Genomic DNA, 16,611 nt, shown 5'->3' with positions numbered 1-16,611 from the left:
AACCAAGAGACACCATGTCCATGTGTCTGGCCACTGGCCTACCACCGACCCAAATTTCAGTCGTAAATAGAAATGACGGGAGGAGGTTAGAAACAAGTATGACCATGGGCAGCAGCAGTCTCAGGTTGATTCAGGATGCAGGATCTGCGTATTTCCAAGGTTGATTTGGCCAATCTCCTATGGTTTATCAGGAAGCTTAGAATACCTATGATTTAGCAGAGGGCTTAGAATATCACTCCATACTTTAAGGACATCCTGTCAGAGAGAGAGGAACATCACAGCTCTGAAACACGGTCTTTTCTTGTTGTGCTTAGTGATGACAACATTTGCAATAAGTTAAATGTCCTCAACAGACATTCAGTGTCTTCTTTCTTCAGTAATGTTCTGTGAGTGTCAGAGTCACTTTGAGACCCTAGGACTCCTTGCGGAATGGCATTCATTCTCACTTGCAAACCCTTGTCCAGCCTGCTGTTTCTCGTGGTCACTGGCTATTTACTTTCAACTAAGAAATGAGTATTTGTCTTATTTCATTTTGTTATCGATAATGCATATGTAACAATACAATAGTGTTAACACGCATTAACAACATAAGTCCATAGGTTAAGTGTGCTGTCTGTTTCTACTCCTGCATTTAGTGTGTACTGATCAAACACAACCCCCTTGTTCACACTCCCCTGGACCGCCTTTCTCAAACTTTACCAATCACTGTTACCCTATATTCCTTTAGAGTTGCTAGAAGGCATTTTGAGAGCCTGTGGATATCAAGTTCCAGGCCCACCTCAGCTATACAAGAAAGGACCTGTCTCAAACAACAAAATGATTATTCTGTGGCAATGGCAAGTTGGGAGTTAGGGTTCCTGGCTAAATACCTGTTGCCTTGGATGGTTTGGGGCCATGTAACCAGCTAGCCAGTGAGGTTGTATGGTTCCTGGCAACGGCCCTTACAGCTCTGTGACCTTGAGCTTTTGACTCCCATCTCTTAAATGGGAACATCGCAATGTTGACTCCACCTTCGCCGTGAGATTGAAACAGAGGCTTCCATCGAGGACGGTGCATAGGCAGAATAACGAAGGGAGCTATTTCTGTTGCTCCCGATATCATTGCCAACAATACTCCTTACCTGCTAAAGCAGGGGCTGCCTTCTAAACCTGGCATGACAAGGACATCGTCCTTGAGGCTAGACGCCTTTGGGTGTCGGTGTTTCTGGAACCCACGCTCACGTCCATTCCGGCAAACATGCGCATCCTGCTTCTCTGGCTCCTCAGCCATACTGGCCTAGCTCGGATTTCCCTTTCTGGCTTCCCCATTGGCACGTCATTACCAATGATCCTTCCGCTGATCCCGGCCAAGTCCTCCCCTCTCCTTTCTGCCTCCTCCCTCCTTGCTGCCCGTGCTAGCTCTCAGCAGCCCATAATAATCTTCTGCTCACGCCTCATCTGTCCACCGCCTCTCCGCACACACAGTGCACTCCCCACCTGCCTCCCCACGCTCACTCTTCCCTGTGGTGTCTCCTCACCCACTCCATCATGTCAGATGGCTTCAGAGAATTTCTCTCGCATGCCCTGCAGAGTGCGGGGGGGGGGGTGAGGGGGTGGGGGCGGGCGGAGGGGAAGGGGGTCCTGTGCCCCAGCTCAGTTGGCACCCCGATGACTTTCCTAGTGGACGTCCACTGTGTGAGTCCCACTTGGGCGAACCGAACGCTTTAAAGGGCCGGCTTAATACTTTAGTTAAAAAAAAAAGAAAAGAAAAGAAAAGGGCTTGCCACAATCCGGAGACTTCATCGTGTGCTCATACACCGGGTGCTGCTCTCTTATACGGTGTTTGGCAGATGCCACCACTGTCTCAGCTTTGTCGGTGATGGTGTGGAAGGCCCTTGCCAAGGACAGAGAATGAATGAGTGGTCAGGGATGAGGTGTTAAGCTGGTGTGTCCAACTCCGGCCTCTACCTTAACCCCAGGGTGAGGAGGAGCAGCCAAAACCTTGAGTCTCGGTGTTCCCTTGAATCAGCCATTCAGGGAAGGAGGGCAAGGAAGGAGAGGTGCTATCCTCAGCACCGCCCCTCCTGGAAGCCCTCCCAGACAGACATCCACCTCCAGCCAATTAGCTAAATGAGTCCTTATGCTCTCTAGGATCTATGTGTTGTCTCCCTGCTCCTCTCTCATCTCTCATGCCAACGGGGGTTACTATAGTAGCGGCCTGCAAAAGGAAATGGGAGAAACGCTCCAACACTAACCCACAGGGGAAGGTGTCCGTCACCTGGAAACAGAGCTCAATTCCTCCTCACCCCCAGGCCCAAGATGCCATTCAGCCCTAGCTCCCCATTCCCTCCCACCATTAAAAGTGTCAGATAGGGATCTGTTCTTGGGGATTCCCCCAAGGCGGGGGGGCCCACAGATGTGTCACTCACTGGATTGCTTCCTCTTCCAACCCCTGAAGCCCAGAGCTGGCAGCAACCTCTCCCCAGGGCAGGGTGGCTGCTCAACAGGTAGACCGCATTTTTCTCCTTACCTGGGAACCCAAACTGGAGCGATACAGGGCTTGCGAAGTGGGCAAGGTGGGTGACAGTCAGACCTGGGAGGCACAGGAATTGCGTATCCCGGGTCACAGGTGCTAGTGAAAAGCCACACAGGATGAGATTTCCCGGAGACCGGGAGATGGGCTGTGACTCCATCTCTGAGGTGGCTTTCCTTGCTTTGTTAGTTCATCCCCAAGTAACTCGGAGAGAAATGTCATTATGCCCAGTTCTGCAGAAGAAACTGAGAAGTGTAACGTGAGGTTCCCGGCCTCCGTTGCACCCCAAATAAACACACAGACTCTATATTAATTACGAAACTGTTGGCCGATGACTAGGGCTTCCTGTTGGTTAGCTCTGTCTAAATTATTAACCCATTTCTATTAATCTAAGCATTTCCAGGTGGTGTTATCTTACCCGAGAAGGGTCCGGCACGTCCTACCTTCTTGGTCTCACATCATGACGCCTCCCTGCCTACACTTCCCAGAATTCTCCTCTTCTGTTAGCCCCGCCTATCCTTCCTGCCTGGCCACGAGCCACACAGTGTTTTTTGTTCATCAACCAGTAAGAGAAACGTATACACAGAAGGACTATCCCATCTGAGAAGTAAAAACGCAAATGACTTACTCAAGGTCAATAAGGTAGGGGTTGTTGAGTCCAAGGTCAACTGGGCACAGGTTGGAAATTGGAAGCCAAATCTAGCTTTTGGGAGAGAAACAAGCAAGTTGGTCCTGAAGGGGGCAGTAGTGTCTGCTATGCTACCCTGCTCTGGCTCCCATCTGATGTCATCACCACAGAGGTGCCATAGTCGGTGCTGGTCAGAAAAATGGCAGTCCTTTCCTCTGGATGGGCTCCATGTTTGACCCTGCTCTGAGTGTGTAGAAGCGGTCTTCTTTGTACCTAGTGTGTGTCAAGGAGTAAGTGGCACAGTGAAAACTTGGCTGGGCTGTTCCTGATCGTGAATGGAAGAGGAGATGTCAGAGGGATGTGAGTAGACATCGCAAGTCACTGCCACTAGCTTTGGGCCCAGAGGAGAGAACTCACCAGGGGTATGGTGGGATATCAGGGAGCAAACCTCACAAGATGGTAGGTTAGGGGCTGCTCATTCCAGGGTCTGCTTGTGGTTCATGATCACGGGTTTCTAGTCACACCTTGGAGGTCCCGTGCCTGGATACAGATGACAATGACTAATGATTTCAAACACAAGTCTTCCTTTTGCAAACTATCCTGAAACCCCCGAGGGGTTGTTAATAGCTCTTATGGGGAGACTGAGCAGGTCTTAAGCCTCCCTAGCTGTGAGAGGCCTCAATTTTCACATCTGCAAAATGGAAGTAGTACTACCAGTGCCCCACTTTTAGGATTGAGCTTAGTGACTGGTTCAATCATCCATCAGCACTATGACTCAATATTGTTATTTCTGTGACCAGAATCCTAGCAGGAACAGGAACAGGAGATTCCTGTAGAAAGAGTGCCCCAGAGGCCATTATTAATCTTTGATCCTGGTGCCTGGGTCTTCTTTCTCAGTCAGAGTCACAGGGCAGATCATCAGCTCCAAACAAGGTCTTGTATGAGGGGCCAGAGCTGAGACAGAGGTAGCCCAGGGTACCAATGGCTTGGCTAGCTGCTCAACCAACAAAGACTTACTTCAAAAGTTGCATCATCTTCAATAATCTGATTTCAAATCTGCTTCTTAGTCACTGGGTGATCGGGGCACCTTGTACCACGTCAGCTGAGGACCTAAACGAGAGACCTTGATTTCTGGCATGGCACACCACACACAGTAAGCACTTACCATGTGCCAACCCTTCCTGGATCTTTTCCTTCTCCTTCCTCTTCTACCCAGATGTCTCCTGCCTACTTCCTATCCTGGAGGGCCTCTGAGGATTCTCTTTGGACCACTCAGGCTTTGCCCTCAGCTCGCAAACACAATGTCTGATGACCTGAGGTGGTCTCTCAGGACTGACCATCTCACTAGGGAAAGAAAACCCATGAAAACATCTACAGACCATGGCTGACCAAGAGTTCCCCAGACCCCAAAGCAGAAATGGAAAGTAAGCAGGGGTTGCTTCTCAGGTGGGACAATTCTCCCTCTCGTCACTGACAGGGAGGAGAATCTGGGGCTGTTCCAGCCTTGAGCTGCTGTCTCATCCAGGGATGCATGTTTGGAGCCTGCAGGAATGTAAGACGCTACAGCCTCACAGACCATTGGCCATTCCCCAGGAGTTCTCCATGCTGATGGCTGTCTAGTCCCAAAGCCTCGTTCAAAGTGTGGGTACTCATTCGGTCATTCAGTAGATGCCTTTCTGGTGTCTGGTGTGGGCTGGACACCTGAGTGATGAGCATAAATGAGGGGACTAACATAGACATTCATCTTGCCCCAGTAGGATGTTGTAGCTAAACAGGATGAGTCAGGCAAGGACAACAACACAACAAAAATAACAAGCGTGCAAATGTGTAACTGTATAATTACAGGCAGGAATAGAAGCTACAAAGGAAACAGGCAGGGCGTGCAGGAGGACATAGCTGAAGTAGCATCTGCTGGTGCTTCCAAGGAAGGCTTTCGGGTAAGGTAGCACTTGGACATTTTGACGAGTCAGTGTTTAAGACCAGAGCTAAAGGATGAAAAGAGGAGGGAGGGCTGAGCAGGGGAGTAGGGTATGAGCATGCTCAGGGAAGGGAATGGGTGGAGTTCTGCAAGACTGAGAGGCAGGGCCAGATATAGGGAGGACAGAGGATGGGAGGTAGGAAGGGGAAGGACCACATGGTGCCTCGGAAGCCAGGGTGTTTTGTGTTTCTGGGTACATTCCATGTAAAATGCATGGTTACATTCATGTAAGGCCTCTTGCATGTTCATGTGTTTGAACACTTGGTACCAAAATGGCGGCAATACTTTGAGAGGCTGTAAAGGCTTTAGGAGGTGCAGCCTTTGCTGAGAGAAATACATCACCCAAGGGCCAGCCTTTAGGATTATAATTCTGCCCAACTCTTGCCCAGAGGTGCCTCTTCAGGGCTTGTCTGGTAAATACGGCTGATGTTGAGGTCCCTGGGCCAGATCTCAGTAGAATATCGTAAGAACACATGCTCTCATCCATCACAGGACAGGGGTCACCTGGGCTTCCCAGCTTGGACAATGACTTCAGATGAAATTCCAGGTTGTGCCTGTCAATGAAACCTGTGAACAGCATTTTCTATGAGCTACAGGGACCCTGGGGCACCATGGCTTTATAGAAAATGACCCCATTTTCCTCAGAGAAATCTAGAAATCAGTTTTGAATGCCCTCCAGGTTGGAACTGACTACCTTCCCCACAGGTTCTGTGATGCTCGTGCACGGTAATACAGTGGTAGGCGCTCAAACACATAGTAGGTTCCTAATAAATAGCAGCTTCCCACCTCCCCACCGCTTTTCTTTGTCCCTAGGAAAATAGATTTTCTTAGACGGGGAGAGAAAAGAAGCCCCCATGTAATTAGCATTATAGGCCCTTTTCAACTTGGTTTAGGCACACATTCAGTCAAATCTGGAAACACCCACTCAGCTCTAACACTGCCCTAATTATAAATCATGGCTTTTAATTCATTAGCCCAGAGTCCCCAAGGGCCCCCGCAAAGGTGTGTTCTACTGGGCTCATTCAAGGCCCTCTGTGTTTGGCAGACCTTCTTTGTCATCCTGGTGCTAGGGGACAGGCCTGACAGGTGTTTTACAGCTCAGCTGGGTCATATCAAGTTCTTATTGAAAATACTTAAATTTCAGAAAACACCCTTGTCTCACACTAGGGGCAAACCCACTGGAGGCAAGGCTAGTAAGACCGAACTCCGTAGGATAAAATGTATCTTTCTTTGACATTAGTTTGACTGGAGAGATTTAAATGTTTAAATGATTAAAGAAAAAGAAAACTATTATTTCTTTTCCGCATGAGGAAATTCTCCTTTAAGGATGGCTCCTTGGGTACACCTTCTTACCAGACTGGACTCTAAGGTCTAAGTTATACACTGAAGTTACCCGATGCTTAGCATGAAAAATTATTGCGGTATTTTTATTTAATGTATCTTCATAGTAGGAAAAAATAATTATCCCTGGACATCATCTGGTGTCTGTATGAATGTGTATGTTTTTGTGGGTACGCACATAAGTCTATGTGTGGTCCATGTGAGGTATCTTATCCTATCACTCTTCATCTTATTTTCTGAGACAGGGCATGCCTATCAACAAAGGCCTTGAATAGCATATTCTATAGGTTACAGGGACCCTGTGAGGCAGTGTGGGCCAACAATTTGCCTAGATTGTCTGGCTATTGAGCCTCGGTGATGCTCCTGTTTCTATTTCCTTGGCGCTGGGATTACAGGTGCACACTACTAGGCTCAGATTCTTAAAGATAAATATGGATGATGAGAGTTGAACCCAGGGCCCCTTGTCTGCTTGGCACTTTACTGGCTGAGCCATCTCCCGAAGCCCAAACGTTACAATTTAAATGTAGCTATCTAATGAACTTGAATGCTTCTACACCTTGTCTAGCCTTGTCCTTTTAAATGCGTTTATTTTATTTAAATATTTAAATTTCATAAGCCCAGTCTCTTCATTTAATAACGAGGCCCCAAAGACAGTTTTACTAATGAGACTTGGATCAGAACTTTCCTGACGGTCGCTAGAGAAACAGCAACACTGTGGAAGCTCAGCAGATGAAGTTCTTCCATCCCCGATTCCTTGGAGGAAGGCTCTGGTGTCTCCCTCCAAGTGACCAGGACCTCAGAAGTAAGATGCTCAGTGACAGTCACTCTCCCTCGTCCACTCCCAATGAACCGCGTGATCAAAATCACCAAGGGTTTTGTTTGGAGCTTCAGTCCTGCCACTGCCTGTTTTATCTGAAATTTAGACTGCTCTCCTCCTGTGTCCAGAGTGAGAATGTGAGGATCAGGTTTGGGTCCTGGCTCAGTAGTGAAACTGGTCAGCTCCATTTGCTTCTCTGTAGCCTGGTCCAGAAGCAAGCAGAGTAGAGCAAAGCACAACCGAGAGACAGAGGGAGGAAGAAGGGGAGGGGGAGACAGAGATAGATGGGAAGATAGGTAGATGGATGGACAGACAGACAGACAGACAGAAAGATAAATGAGAGAGAGAAAGAAGGGGAGGAGGAGACACAGATAGGAAGATAGGTAGATAGATGATAGATAGATGGATAGATAGGAGAGAGACAGAGAGGGAAGAAGGGGAGGGGGAGACAGAGATAGATAGATAGATAGATAGATAGATAGATAGATAGACAGATGTTAGAGAAATAGATGAGAGAGAGACAGACAGACAGAGAGAGGAAGAAGGGGAGATAGAGATAGATAGGAAGGTAGGTAGATAGATAAACAGATGATAGAGAGATACATGAGAGAGAGACAGAGAGAGGAAGAAGGGGAGGGGGAGATAGAGACAGATAGGAAGATAGATAGGTAGATAGATAGATAGATAGACAGACAGACAGACAGACAGAGCAAGATCAGTGGGCTAAAGGTGGAGTAAAAGAATATGTAGACTTTCATGTGTCAGAACAATAATGAAAAACCTGGTAGAACCCAAATAAAATATGAGGTTGTAATAGCATTAGTACAGGTCACTGTTCTTGGAACATTCTAGACTTTCTGATTAGGAATGTCCAATCTGCATTATCAGTTGGGTTCTTGATTTAAACAAACGTGCCTTGATGACATAAGAAGTCTGTACTTTTCGTGATGTTTCTGAAAAAAAATGTATGACTATATGAAACAAACCATATATTAAAAATGCATGGTTCTACCGGGCGGTGGTGGCACACACCTTTAATCCCAGCACTCGGGAGGCAGAGGCAGGTGGATCTCTGTGAGTTCGAAGCTGGGCTGGACCGACAGCCTCCAAAACAATACAGAGAAACCCTGTCTCGTAAAAACAAAAACAAAAACAAAAAAATGCATGGTTCATAGCCAAGTTTAATACATGCTAATAACTGCTCGTTTTGGGAGGAAATACAAGCCCACTAGAAAGAACCAAGGACCGGAATGGCAGCAGCTAATGTGAGATTCCAATATCAGATTTTTATTAAAGTAACATTATGTATCGCCTACTGTATGCCAGCTGCTGTCCTCCACGTTATGCCCCCAAGTGTCTCCTAGGTAACAACCATTCAGAGGTATATTTGATACCAGTCTTTTACAGCTAGCATTCTTAAGATCAGAGAGGTTAAGTGTCATGCTTGGGAATCACACAGCTGGCATGCTGCCAGGTGGGGCAGGACCATAAGTGAGAAAAGCAGTCACCACTTTTAGGGGCCCCTGCTACGTAACACGTAAAGGAGGCATCAGATGGTTCTTGCTGAATGTCTTGTAGCCTTTCCTCCCGGTCAGTGGTATTCTTCCCAAATGAGAGGGCTCTAAGTTGACAGAACTGTCCCGCCACATCCCTGCCAGACAGTATGGTGGTGGTTTGAAGGATAAATTCCCCCCCCCCCATCATCTCTGGGATTTCAGTGCTTGAAATTTGAACATGGGTCTACTGGACCCCTGCACCTTCTCTGCCATTATCCTCTCCACACCAGTGAGAGGGGCCAGCAGAAGCAACCCTGGGAGAGCCTCCTGCTCACTGGCCGAAAGCTCTCCGCTTCCCCAGCTGTCTACACGGCTCCTTTTATTTCACACACAGAAAAGACATCTTCTCCTCACAATTCCTTCTCACTTGGGGATCTGGCCTGAGGCTTTAAACCTCCTCGGGACTTAGGATGACAACCAAGTCCACCCTACAAATTCCAAAGTGCTTTCAGTACCTAGAAAGTAGTCACAGAATCAGTAAGATGTCCAAGCATGACAGTATTAGCCGAGGCTGATGTCTGCTGCACTGGCCAAGCTCTTCCTGTCCGCAACCAAGATGGTCTGAAAAGCATGCTATGCCTTTGACATATTTGAGGGAAAACACAAAGCAATCATCTGTTTGCAACCCTCTTCCATATGTGGCCACAAATGGAACACATTGAGGGGTCATGAGAGATCAGGAGATTTAGTGAACAGGGCACAATACGGCTTTGTGGCCTGCTTGATTTTCTCATGACAATGTAAAATATAGATTGAGATGAACTAAAATCCCTCATATTTCGTTTTATAGCTCAAATTCATAAATTCTCTGCATTCATTAGAAAGTGATGGACTCTCTGCACCCACTTGAAACGATAGCATCCCAAGGGATAGATACAAGAATATTAAAAGAGAGACAGAAAGAGAGAGAGAGAGAGATCCTGATCAAAGAAATATTGCCTCTTTCCTCCTTTCATTGAGCAGATGTGCAATGTGTCCTGCGAAAGAAATAGGAAAATTCCTGAGTGATTTATGGGATGAACCAAGTTTTCATGGAGGTTATTGCATGCCTGATAGCATGGCGGGGTTATTAGTTCCTAGTTGAAAATGACCAGAGAAGGTCTCATTCACTTCATCAATATGACGCTTTTATAGGTTGTCAGGAAAGCGACATCAGGCAGCCACGGCACTCTGTCCTGGAGTTATTTCTCTATTAGATGGTTGCTTGTCTTTATCATCAAGACTCCTGGCTATTTAAGAAAACCCAGAACATGGGAGATATGTCTGTTCCATCTAAGATAGAAAAGCAGACTCATCGCTGAAATTATTTTACTCAAACAGGCATTATGCAACCCCACTTGGTACAGAAAAATGAAAACAGACCCCCTCACACACACACACCACATTCATATGTGTATATATTTTCTAGGCTGAAGCTGACTTTTGCATTTGCTAAGAAAGATACTGAGTATTGTGCGGCGGGTTTTAGACCTCCTGATGCAGTAAAATCAATCAGGGGAATTCTAGTAGACTTACTAATGTCCTTCTATGGAAGATAATTATTATCTTCATTCCATAAAGGAAAACTGTAGCACATATATGAAATTAAAAAAGAACAGAAGTTAGTGTAGATTTATCTATGACCTCAGGGAAGGGAAAACATCACCTCCCAGGAGGGAGGCACACATCCCTCTGCATGCTGAAGAAGCTGCTATCACTCATCAGCTCTGGGAGGCAGGCATTTAGAAGCCACTGAAAAGTCTTAGAAAAATCTTTGAGGGGTGAGCTCATCATTACCAATGGAAGCTTCTTGCTCTAAAATCTTGTAATTTTATAACGCTTTTCTTAGGCTGTTACAGAACTAAGGATAGTAGTAATGAATAGCAGAGCTCTTACTGAATGTTAACTCCTGACTATATAGTATTCCCTTTTTAGTTCCTTGCAGCAACCAGTAATTAAAGTATGATGATTGTTAATGTACATATGGGCACCATCCAGGACTAGGTAATTCACACAAGTCTCAGGCACCCAAATATGTGTATTGAAAGTGACAGTTCTGGGGTCCCACCTCTGATTCCTGAGTCAGGAGTCAATATATTCCCAAATATGTACCCATAGTTCTTTTGTGTGTGTGTTCCAGAGTCTCATGTAGCCCAGGCTGGCCTCAAACTGGCTATGTAATCAAGAATAGCCTTGGACTTCTGTGGTTACAGGTCTGGTCCTTACATCTTTTTTTTTTTTACTATTTATGGGTCCCTTCTATTACCAGTGCTAAGAAAATTGGTCTGCTACAGAAGGATTGGGGGCTGGGGGATAACAATCTAACACAACACCAATGCACAAATTCACATTTCTTATTTTTTAAATAATGCTACCTTAGCACAGAATTATATATCTTACATACTGTATGCTACATATATTATATTGACTGTACATTGAGACCACAGACCATACCATGTATTATATAATGTCCCTTCTCCTGTGTGTAAAAACACACAGCTTAATAATAGATGAAAGCAATCCTAAGGCTCTCTGGAGGGAAGGATTTTTAAAACAAATCTTGTTTTGTTTGACTCGGGAAGGAAAGCGCTAAGGGTTTTGAGAATTGGGGTTCTCTTGTGTGTGGAATTGAAAATCCAAATTCTTCTAAAAAAAAAAGCAAGCTTGCCACTGACATTTAGACAGAGGCCCCTGGCTACCTCTGTGATGCGATTTGCACATATAGTTTAAACTCTGGCTTAGACATTTGTCTCTCATGCATCTCCAAGGCACTGTGAAAACTGGAATTCTGATTTGGATAGTATTACTAGCATCGAGGGCATCATGTTATTTTCCCAGACGTTGGCTAGAAATTGCTCAAGATTGAGATGAGAAAATGATTAAAATCAGACTCTCTTGTCTCTGATTTCAGCACCCTGAAGTACAAGGGGTCCAAGGGGTAGGAGAGGTACGAGGGGTTCAGGGCTGTCCTTCCCAAGGCCTGATTCAGCACAGGTGGAGGTCCTGAGCTGTCCTTCCCAAGACCCAGTTCAGCACAGATGGACAGGCGATGTCCTTGTCGTTTTTCATTTCAGCCTCTTATCCTCCTTCATTTGTCTGCCTCCTTGGACAGATGTTTGCCTGAGCAAATTGACTGCTGAGAAGATCCCCAAGTCACCCATCAGCAGGGCCACAGACAGGACAGTGGTTCCTTTTCAGGCCTTTAGAGGGATCAAAGTGTTGAAAGTCAAGGTTACTGTACAGAAAACACAACACAAAATGCCTTCAGTCTTTGACTCTGTCCTGTGCATAAAGGCTTCGTTACATTTGTCTTATAATATCATCCAGGATTCACCAAACTAAAAGGAACCAATGGAAAAAAAAAGAGAGAAACCCATGCCAGTTATTTTCTGCCAACTGAGAAGAGGCTAACTTTGATGGCCTGGGTTCAGGTTCACCTTGAGAAGCAAATGCAGTGTGTTCTAGCCTCAGAGCTGAGCAGTGGCCAGTTCTCAACTTTGTAGGTGGAAGAGTACAGACTTCAGAATACCTGAAGTTAAATATTTATAGTTCCATAGGACAAATAAGAACAATGAGTAGCGTTTTCATTGATAATACTTGTAGTTATACGGAATTGTTTTCCTAGATAAAGAAAACCTTTCCACAAATATGTATCATTTCCATAGGACTATGGATTAAGGCCAGTTTTCCTACATATCTTTCAAGAACAAAGTATACAGGAGAAAAAAAATCTCTTAGTAGCAAAAGCTGTTTGAATTTTTTAATTTAGCTTCTTTTTTAAAGAAGGGAACTTACATAGCTCAGCCTAGCCCTGAACTCCTCAAGTAGCTAAGAATGACTGAATGAATGTTGGAGTCTCCTGTCTCCACCTTCAAACACTGGAATTACAGGAATGTACTGCTACTGCCATGCCTAACTTATGAGTGAAACAAACAAACACAATCTCCGGCCTCTGCAGTCCTGAGCAACATCATTACCTAGACACACTGGGCACACCTCAAGAGGGGAGTCATTGGACTTTCTGAAATACTCCCGCTTGCCCACGTGGTGATTGGAGAAAAACACCAAGAAGAAGCAGCAACAACACTAAGACTTCTTTCTGGTAGGCCAGGTTCTGGGGTTCCTTTGTTTAGTTATTCCTCTCCCCCTTTTAAGACTTGGTTCAAAATGAGCTTCCCCTCCTCCCTCTCCCTGGGTCACTTTAAGTTTGTTTCTTTGTTGCAAGCACCCCTGTGTTTGCATTTGGGCTTGATAATGAACCTGAAGTTCCTGAGTGCAAGTCCCCAGTGCCTGCTTGATTTTTCAGACTCTGGTCTTATGGGCTTGGATTACTGAGTACCATTTATTATCACTGTCTCAGGACTTATCTGAAAAAGGTCAGTTCAGACCCAGAGAGCCCAGCTGAGATAGACAGAACCTGGGTCCCTCCCTTGATGAAGGAGCTGGTCTCATTTGCTCTCATTTCCAGTTGGAAGACCGATTTGTGTTTCAAAATGAGAAAAGTATTTGTAAGCTCGGTTGAAAAGATGCAAACACATGACTTTTGAGTCAGAAAATAGGCTTTTTACTCTAACTCTGCCAAGGAGGCAGAAAGATGCATATGCAGGGAGTGATGCTCAGACCTGGTCATTTCAGCCTTGAACAAAGTAACAAAACCCTGACCCTCTCAGTGCTAGCTAATTATGTTATCCTACATGATACCACAAACCCAAACAAGACCCTCAAACGATATTCCCTAGCTGGAGGAAAATACAGCTTATTGAGTAAACTATGCATGTTTCAATGTAAGGAACAAGCTTGATTTTGTGAGGCATCACATAAACCTCCAAGCCTTTATCAGTGTTTACCACTGGGAAGAGGGAATATTCTTCTTAGTCACTCTTCATGTTTTGCTGTATTTCTGAAATTCTCTACTACAAACACCTATTTCTTTGATAACTTAAAATCCCAAGCCAATAAATGCCATTTTTCAAAGCTGGTAGATAACGCAAGCGGCTGTGATCCGGTTTCTTTCTGAAGGATGGGCCCCCATGGTCAAGGGCACCACGGCAAACGTGTCTCCTGGCCCTACTGTTCCGGGCAGGACCTGTATATAGTTGTCAAAAGAAAGGCCTGTGACATGCCTTTACAGCTCCCAGCCCTATATTAATGCCACATGTGTTCTTGTAAGGTTGAGTGATTAAGCGACACACAGTAATTGTCTCTACTCCAAAGTAGACATTTATTTTCCTCCACGCATGAGGCTCTATTTCCCCATCATTTATCACAACTTCGTTGCAAGAATCATCTCAGTGGGTTGTGCGTCTCATACCTCTCTTTTTAATGCAAACTGACCTAAACGGCCCCAGTAAGAAATTAAATATAATTACCTATAGACTTGCGCAGGGCAAATGAGATTGCATGGGCTCCCAAAGTGGAGCAAGGTGCTTGGAGGCCTCTGGTCATCCGCCTTCCCCAGAGTTAATTTCTTCCCTCCTGGAGAACGCCTACACACAGCCTCACAATGACCTGTTTAGTTGGCAGTGGAAAATTATGTCATTTGCAAGTAAGCTTTCAGCTGTGATATTTTATAATTGTTAAGATGAAAACCTGATAATCCTCTCCCCCTTCACATAAACTGCAATCCATCTTTAAACCTGTGATAATTCCCCAAACCTGCCGCTTAATAAACGAACAAACCCCAGGCCTATGTGATTTTTATGGGGAGTCAAATCTTTGATCAGCCAAGCTGAAATGGGTCTGATAAAGGGACGGCCCTTCCACTCCGGAGTCACCACTTGGAGTGGGTTATTGCTGTTTCCTCCGGTCCTCGAGTGCCAAATAAGCAGAGGTCTTCCCAAGCCCCTTATCTCCTCCACTTTCTTCTTGAGATCTCTGTCGCTTTAATCCGGCATGTCTGCTGCTGGTTAACAAGGAAATCCTGTGTCAATTATCGCCAACAACTTCCTGCTGAGAAGCAGCGGGGAATCAAAGCATTTGAGAACCTTTTCACACCAGAGAGTGGTGCAGGGCCTAATTAAATGGCCCTCATATCCTGCAGCCTGGTGGAGGCCTTGTGATGGATAGCTAACTGAAAGATAGCCTCATTTGGCTAAGGACCTTTGGAGGCCAGTGGGCTGTCCAGCAGGTTGCAGGTGCACCCGAAGTGGAGCTGCTGCGTGGGACTCCTCCTCCGGTTCCACTGAAAGGAGAGCGGGCCACTGTCACCCCTGGGCAGCCGGATGGACAGGGGCGGGTCTCTGGTTGCAGCTCCCTAGCTTCGGATTACGAGGCAGCGGGTCAAATGGGGTAGGGGCTTGGATGGACTTTAGGGAGATGCCCACTGAGACATTAAGGTCAGGCTTCCATATAAGGGCGTTTCCTCTCCCACCTAGGACTTACCTGGGTGGTGAGGTTGCACACTCCCGTCTTTAAAAATATAGTTCAAAAAAATAATGGGCTGACAAATTGGGAACCTAGATGGGTGGGACCGGCCAAACCAGGCCCTCTGAGTGTGGGTAACAGTCATATGGCTTGATCTGTTGTGTGTGTGGGTTGGGGGCGGCGCTGGCCGTGGCATCAGGACTTCTTATTCCAGGTGCATGATGAACTGGCTTTTGGGAGCCCATTCCTTACGGTGGGATACCTTGCTCAGCTTTGGCACAGCGGGGAATGCCTTGGTCCTGACTCAATAGGTATGCCCGACTTTGTTGAACCCCCAATGAAGGCCTTACACCCTCTGAGGAGTGAATGTGGGGTGAGGGTGGGGGCGTGGGAACGGGAGAGGTGGGGGCGGGAGAAAGGGAGGGAGGGGGAAACTGGGGTTGGTATGTAAAAGGAAAAATAAAGTTTTAGAAAAAATTATGTTTTGTGGGCCGGGGATGTAGTTCAATGAGTAGGGTAGTTGTTTAACACGCATGAGGCCTTAGATTCGATCTCCAGCACTGCATCAACGAGGCATAGTGGCACAGCCTGTCATCCCAGCCCTCTGGAGGTAGACACAGGAGGGTCAGAAGTTCAAAGGCAAGCTCATCTGCAAGTTAGGGGCCAGTCTAGGCTACGTGAGAATCTGTCTTCCTGCCACACACCATCTCCAGATTTGGGAAGCAAGTCAGATTCTGTTGCTCTGCTGTGTAACGAATGGTATTTATGCCTTGCAACGTTTAATAAAAGAAAAGGACAGAAGGAAATAGTAACAACACAATTTCAGAAGAAAAGCCAATGCTTTAAATGGAAGACCAGTTTATGTCTATGAAACTCGTTACGCTGTTTTCTTAGGTGACATGGAGAATTTCCCTGCTATGGTGCTGCCAGCTCATGCCAGGAAATGGCCATGCTGAATGATGTAAGAAAATAGGACCAGGGGAGCTTTGGATACCTCCTACAATACCCCAAGAGGTTTGATTTAATGACATGATTTAGGGTGCAGATATCAGAAGTTTTCAAGTGTTTGAAAACCCACTGCTTGCCTGTGGGTTTCACCCCATCTCTGTGTGTGTGTGTTTACTCAAGTGTGTAGAGACCAGGAGATATTGGCTAATGTTTCTCAGTTAATGTCTACCTTGATTTTTGAGACAGGGTCTCTCCTTGATCTGAAGCTCGCCAAATAGGCCAGGCTGGCTGGCTAACAAGTCCCAGGGATCTACCTGTCTCTACCTCACTAGCATTGTGATTAAAGTCATACACCACCATGCCTGTCTTTTTTTTTTTAACTTAAAAACATGGATTCTGGATATTGAACTCAAGTCTGTCCTCATGCTTGCAAGGCAAGCAGCAACTAAGCTACATCCTGAATCCCAAACCACTGTGTTGGTGCTCAGAG

General features: G+C 46.0%; 1 long non-coding RNA gene across 1 annotated transcript; it reads right to left on the bottom strand.

Annotated features, from left to right (window-relative positions):
• Nucleotides 1-8,438: 8,438 nt before the first annotated feature.
• Nucleotides 8,439-14,313, bottom strand: LOC121139111. Its single transcript, XR_005875948.1, has 2 exons — nt 14,180-14,313; nt 8,439-12,010 (listed from the first exon to the last, which is right to left on the bottom strand). It is a non-coding gene; the product is annotated as an uncharacterized LOC121139111 (long non-coding RNA).
• Nucleotides 14,314-16,611: the final 2,298 nt, after the last annotated feature.

This window comes from Mesocricetus auratus, unplaced genomic scaffold (assembly GCF_017639785.1).
Source record: "Mesocricetus auratus isolate SY011 unplaced genomic scaffold, BCM_Maur_2.0 Super-Scaffold_4256, whole genome shotgun sequence".
In the NCBI taxonomy this organism is placed as follows: Eukaryota; Metazoa; Chordata; class Mammalia; order Rodentia; family Cricetidae; genus Mesocricetus; species Mesocricetus auratus.
The sequence above is the reverse complement of the archived record's forward strand: the minus strand, read 5'-3'. Positions and strand labels throughout refer to the sequence as shown.